Below are 6,879 nucleotides of genomic sequence, written 5' to 3'. Positions count from 1 at the left end.
TTGGTTTTAAATTTTTCTGCCCTTTTTTAAGGGGTGAAATTTCAAAAAAATTTTGGGTTTTTAATTTTTTTTTAACCTTTTTTTTTTTTTTTTTTTTTTTTTTTTTTTCAAGTAAGAAAATAACTAGTGATTTTTAAAGACTGGAATTGGTTTCACAAGGTTGAGTTCATTGCAGAATCTCCAAATTCTTCTGCTTCACTTCAGCTCACAAGCAAGTTAAACAAGACAGTGATGTGAAACACATCCGGCACAAACACAGGCTAAACACTGAGCTGATGGTCCTGACTTCAGCCCTACATCACGAAAAACGATAAACTGCAATTAAAAGCGAGATCCGTTCCAGGGAGCCAACCAATTTGAATGAATTTTGCCAGGAAGAGTGGTCAAATGTCCAACCAGTAATACGCAAGGACTGATGACTACATAAAGTGTGTGGTTTCTCTGCAGCTTACTGAAGGCCAAAAGTCAAAATATCAGCCAGGGTGTGTGTTGTAGCCTCTTTGCATAAATTTTGGCAAATGTACATTGTGCAATCGTTAGAACCTGATTTAAAAAAAAAAAAAAAACAGTTCAGATAAACCAATAAAAGCCCAAAAATTATGACAGTCGTCCCTGTGATAAGTGGATATAAACACCTGACAACTGCATGTGGGATCCTTGCCCAAATGAGCTATACCCATATTATTGTCTCCTTCCCTCCTTATCTGCCACCGACTCATCAGTAGTCTGGATGATGAGGATGACGACGAAGACCTGCCGGTGGAGATAAAGGCCGAGCGGGAGAAAGCACGGAGGTTGGCGAACAACGCCCGCGAGCGGCTGCGCGTGCGGGACATCAATGAGGCTTTTAAGGAGCTGGGTCGCATGTGTCAGCTCCACCTCAGCTATGAGAAACCCCAAACCAAATTGATCATTCTGCAACAGGCCGTTACAGTTATACTCAACCTGGAGCAGCAAGTTCGAGGTCAGTGGGTGTCCAGAGAGAAAGGAAGCGGAGGGGGAGGGGCCTCTTCCCAGATTAAAACTCGCACACAGCTTGAGCTTCTCCTACGTTGATCCACCATGGTTTTGCAAAAGAATCGGGAGCTAATTCTTATATTTATATCTGCTAAACATATCTGAGCTGTTTGGATTTTTATAGTTCTGGAGTCTAAAATGTTCTAAAAGCAAAAAAAAAAAAAAAAAAAAAATGGGGATTAGAAAAAAATAAAGCTGTGTCACAGTTTTAGGACGTGGCCATTCTCCTGTTCACCCTGAAGGTTTCCATTTTCTCATAACGGGTCTGTCGTTGCTTTTAATTCACTCCGCTGCCTCGCTCACAGCTTGGTTGTCTGTCTGCTTCACTTTTTTTTTTTTGGCTTTAGTAATCACTTTTTATGCTTTCATCTAGTCATTTCTTTCACAATTGCTCGTTATGCTTGACTTTAACAACTGTGATTTTAATTTAATGTCTTTTTTTTATTTTTTATTTTTTTATAACCTTTTACCAAATTAGCCTTAGTTGCCTCAAAGCCGAGCTGTGTGCTGTGAATTAACATTCCTTCATGTTTGGACTCTTTGTTCTGCACGCTTCGGCCTTTTGAACGCTAAACCTCTCCTTCTTTTCTAATCCTTTGCGTTTTTTTTGCTTTACCTCCTCTCACTTTCCGTTTGCAGACGGCAACAAAGACCGATGTCTTTCTCGCTTTGAAATGAATGAATACGTCGCCTGCTGATGTGTTTAACACAGTTAACCTGCTGTAGCTCTTTCTGTGTATTGCATTTGGCAGATGGTGTCGCTTCCTGTCTTTCTCATAACTCGGTGTCCGTATCTTCCCTCTGACCCCCAGCTTCCATTCTGGACCCTAATGACCAAACTTAACGCTCAGGACTTGTGTTTTGATATCACTTTGTCTTGATTGCGCCCTGCTCTCAAACTGCTCAAAAATGCACCCAGAAAGAAAGTAGAGGTCCATAAATGTTTCAGCGGACCTATGGTGCGTCTCCACTCAGGTCTTCTTTAACAGTTTCAGGTTTTTCTCAAGAGCTTAGAAGCACTCTGACCTGCACAGATTAATTCACTTCCAAGTACGAAAAGCAATTACTGAAACAGGGTGAAAAGTCTTCATTGAAGTTACAAATTTAGATTGTTCAAGCAGATTTCAGGAGGGTTGTGATTTGGGATTGTTCACCAGTTGTTGTGGAGGGGCTGGGGGGAAATAAATAAATAAATTGCCAAGCACTGCTAGATGAAAATCACTCCACCCCTCCCTCCCTCTCCCCACCCCTTACTTCTCCTCCCGGCTGCAGCCTCGTCTCTTTGACCGACGAGAACCTGACTGCGGAGGAGAAGGAGCAGAGGGAGCGCGATCGCCGCCTAGCTAACAATGCCAGGGAGAGAGTGCGAGTTCGCGACATAAACGAAGCCTTCAGAGAGCTGGGCAGGATGTGTCAGGTCCACCTGCAGAGCGACAAGGCCCAGACCAAGCTCGTCATCCTGCAGCAGGCTGTCCAGGTCATCCTGAGCCTGGAGAAGCAGGTGCGAGGTAGGTCAGCCGAGTGCAAGCAGGTGCGATCCACTTTAGACAGCTGGATTTCTCTCGCTAGAGCCGGACTCGTACGACTTTGTCTCCGCTGACCGCTTGGTGTTCACTTGGCTCTTCTCTGCGGCTCTCTGGCAGCACACAAACATAGGAGAACAGGAAGAACGTTTAAAGAAGTAAATCTCTGCTTTCTGCCAAATGCTTGCACAGCTCGCCTCGCTTTCCATCCCTTTGTCTTGCTCGCCCTCTCGCAAAGTGTTTAAAAGCTTACTTTGCCGTTTCTGTAACCTGGAGATGAATATTCGTTTGACGTTTGTGTTCCGCTTGTCTTTTTTAGAGCGTAATTTAAACCCAAAAGCCGCCTGCCTCAAGAGGCGAGAGGAGGAGAAAGTTCCAGGGCTGGAGCACCAGCTGCAGCTGGGCGGGGGTCACCCTGCTCTGGGAGGGGACGGGCACAACCCCGTGAGCCATATGTAATACTCAGGTACGTCTGCCGAAGCTTCACTACTGTCTTTCAAAGCCTGAAAATAAAAAAAAGAGAGAGGGAGAGACTGTAGAAAAACACTTGAGTTTGCATTTTTTTATCGGATATGCTGTAATCTGGACAAATCTGAGCTCCATTCATTCAGAAATAAAAACTGGGACCATTTCACAGCTTCTTTAGGCCTCTGCCACCCTTACAAAATGGGTTTTAAAGTTAATCTGAGCTTCAGTCAGAGGAGAGTTTATGTTCAAAATGAAAAGGGGATTGTTTTTTGAGATATAATAGAGGCGTGTGGGTCTTTTTTGGCTCGCTTTTTCATTTTACCTCCCCAATACTTTGGTACATCTACACCTTAAACTGGTATTGAACTCTATCAGTTAAACATAAAGTGTGAGGAAGAACAGCTGTGCTTTAAAACCTTCAGTATCACGTGTATGCGGTTTCTCAACACCGTCATAGAGCTGCAACAAACAACTATTTTAGTAATCAGTTAGTCTATCGATTATTCTGACAATTACTTGATAACTAGTGTAAACAATTAAGCCTCTTTTATACACTATCGGAAATACATTAAGAGTCATAAATGAACAATTCAATTAAATTTTTAAATAAAAAAATAAACGTTAACAAAAATTCCTCTCGTGAATTTGAATTAGGTGAAGCTAAAACTATTCCGCTTTTGGAGTTGTGGGTTGAACATATTTAAAGACAAAGATGTTTTGATCTTAAATTTTTTGTAAAGTTTTGGCTTAATTACTGCTCTGAATTAGCCTGGCCATTGCCTCCCTGTGGAGCTCCGCTCGAAAACAAATAGCAAAGTCTGGTCTTTCCTCCCAGATTCTCTCGGATTCTCCAAATATTGCACTAACTGGTCCATTAAATACGTCACAGTGATTGGGTAAAATTTTAAAACTTGAAATTGAGCTAAGCCTACTTGCAGTGGGATTCGTGGTTATTTGAGAGAATTATCATCCCTACTTATTGCTGTGTTTTTCTTTGAATGTTAACCGTCTTCCCTCCTTTCTCTTCCAGTTCCTGTTGATTGTCCAGCCCTACGAACAAACACGTGGCCTTATCGATCATTGTCGTCCATCTCAGTGTGTGATAATCATGCAAACACCTCATTACTGACAAAATAATAGGTGGCCACATTCCTGACGATGAGAACAATTACAAGAAGCACACGGGATACAGTAAAAGAATACAACTTTATTGACTTTTACGTGACAGTGCTTGGAACTGAACACACTGCTTTCGGAGACGGTGGATAATGGACAAAAAAGAAATGCTCTTATGATAATGTTTGGGCTTTGTGTTTTTTTGCAGGACGTTGTCAAAAATTGCTTTACACATTGGGAGCAAAACCTGTTTGGATCAAAAAACACTTGGATCAATTGCTCTGAGTGAAGTTGAGCTTTTTCTTGTTGAGTAGTTATTGGTATTCCCGTCAAAAAGAGGTCTTACATTCTTCACAAGTTGAGAGGGGTGACTTATACATCTGACGATTGAACAAAAGTCTGTTTCATCCCGCCTTTCTCACACCTCATGTGCAGTGTTTGGTCACGATGGCTGAACTACAGAAAAAATGGAGATACTCTGCCTTGCAGAAGCATTCAAACCCTGTGAACTTCTTCACATTTTGTCACTTTGGAACCACATCGTTCACTGTATTTTGTGGAGATTTTACGTGAGACGAAAGGAAATTGGAATTTTTTTTTCCAAGAAATATCCAGAGTTGGGTAGAGTTGCCAAATATTGTTCCCAAGCATGACTTCAATATTTTTTTTTATTTAAGTTGAAGTGAAAAGTAGTCAACCAAATTTGGTAATTTGGTAAAAAAAAAAAAAAAGGCTACTTAGGTACTGAGTACTTTAATACTAATTTTAAATGTGATTTAAGTTGGGAAATTATTTAATAACCATACAGGAAAAATAAATAAAAATATGTGCCAGATTTGAATAACAAAGTAAAAAAAAATGAAGGAAAGTCAATCATATTACTACAAATTCAACAAAAAAAAGAAATACAGTATTTCAAATCTCAGTTGTCCACATTACACTTTTGAAACCAATATTTTATGATATATTACAGCTGGTAATGTATGGACCCTTTCAATACATTTATTAGATTTCTTTTTTTCCCAAGTTATTCAGTAACCCACAATAGATACAGACTCATATATTTATAGCCTTTATTTATGTTAATTATGGTGATTTTCCACTTATAGCTAATGAAAACATGACATTTTAGATCAGAATATTACATCAGAGCAATAAAAGCAATAACACAGAAATGTGGACTTAATGAATTTTCATAATCTGACAAATGAACCTTATCGCAACACACTATTTAATTTATTAAATATGACTCTATACATGTTAGACCAGTGAAAAGTAACTTCCAGTGACGATACCGACCTACATGTGGAGGCTGACTGCTTTGCTATTTTCCTTTGTAAATCGACTATTTGCACTACTATCATTGCTATTCTATAAAAATCCAAAAACAATACCCTGAAGTTTGTGATTGCTGAGTGACAAAACGGGGAACAAGTTCAAGGGGACTAAATACTTTTCCAGGGCATTGTGCCTGATCTGTCTGAGAAAAAAAAACTGGCTTCTTTATCCTGTTGCTGTTTCAGGCTCTTTTTCTTAACTTTATTTCAGTGGCTGAGAAGGTTGCCAGAGTCGCTGACTGCGCACTTGGACTTTGGGTTACTTTTGTTTTCTTGGCCCAGAACTGCGGAGCCCAGAGTCTCTAATCTCTTTAAGTCGTGTACATCTGTTAGTCACTGCCATGCAAGTGGAATGGAAAGACTGCCAGAGAGAGGCCCCCACCACAGACACAAACACACACACGCTTAGGTCGATGTAGGTTCGGTTTAGCCGTCGGTCCCAAGCGACCTTCGCCACGTTAAAGCCAGCCGCATCATCACCTACACGAGGTCACTGTTACGACACGGTGAGCTCTTTTACGTCTCGGAGCAGTTTGTGTTGTGATTAATAACATTTTGCTTGTAGACAATTTGCTAAGTATTGAAAGGGATCATGAGTGTTACTGCTGCCTTTAAGACAATTTCCTCTTTTGCCGTTGACTGACATGTTTTTTTGGTTGCTCTCGTGTTGGGCGTCGGATGTTCTCAACACAACCCCTCCCGCCCCCTTATTGAACAATTGTGAGGCCTGTTATAAGGATCTTCCTGTTGTAGAGTTCATATACTATGTCTTTGTTTTTGTATTTTATTTTTTACGTTGTAATATAGTTGTTTTGTCCGGAATGCTTTTCCTTTTTGTTTACGTTGTTTTAATGTAAGACAACTAAAGTTTAGATTCCATGAACAAAGTGAGGTTTTTTTTTATCTTTGGTGCCAGGTGCTTGGAGAAGACAAATTATCCCGCTGTGACATCACATGTTGTGATATTGGTCCATTTTTTTTTTTAAGTATACACTTGTTTGAAATCACCAAACCTTGTTGGCGAGGTGTAATTTGCAAAAGTTTTTTTTTATTTTTTTAATTTTTCCTTTTGAACAAGAAATGACTGATTTCTTTCTTTTTTGCACACCTCCCTCTTCCCTAATATCCAGCTTTGCAATGAGCTTGTTGATTAATGTGATGCAGTGGTAGGGGGGCTGCAACAAAATGCAGTTTCATTATAGTAAGAAATCCTCAAATAGATAAAAAAAAGAAAAAAAAAAAGGTGGCCTTAGCCATTTTCCTGACTTCAGGAGCTTGGATAATGGTTACTCACCAGTGCCTCATTGCGTCACAGTGGATGATGTTACTTTCAAGGTTTTATAACTTGTATCTTCTTGCAATAAAAATGAATACTTTAGTAACATCTGTCATGTGAGGTATTACACTTGACGCTGACT

The 6,879-nt window shown here is 40.1% G+C and overlaps 1 long non-coding RNA gene across 1 annotated transcript; it reads left to right on the top strand.

The window, feature by feature from the left end:
• Positions 1 to 109: 109 nt before the first annotated feature.
• LOC106951446 (uncharacterized) lies at positions 110 to 4,593 on the top strand. Its single transcript, XR_001425819.1, has 4 exons — positions 110 to 794; positions 2,290 to 2,525; positions 2,860 to 3,006; positions 4,039 to 4,593. It is a non-coding gene; the product is annotated as an uncharacterized LOC106951446 (long non-coding RNA).
• The last annotated feature ends 2,286 nt before the right edge of the window (positions 4,594 to 6,879 follow it).

Source organism: Poecilia latipinna, unplaced genomic scaffold (genome assembly GCF_001443285.1).
Source record: "Poecilia latipinna isolate Pla-1442-1.1 unplaced genomic scaffold, P_latipinna-1.0 Scaffold459, whole genome shotgun sequence".
Lineage (NCBI taxonomy): Eukaryota > Metazoa > Chordata > Actinopteri > Cyprinodontiformes > Poeciliidae > Poecilia > Poecilia latipinna.
Note: the sequence above shows the minus strand (reverse complement) of the source record. Positions and strands in the feature narration are given on the sequence as shown.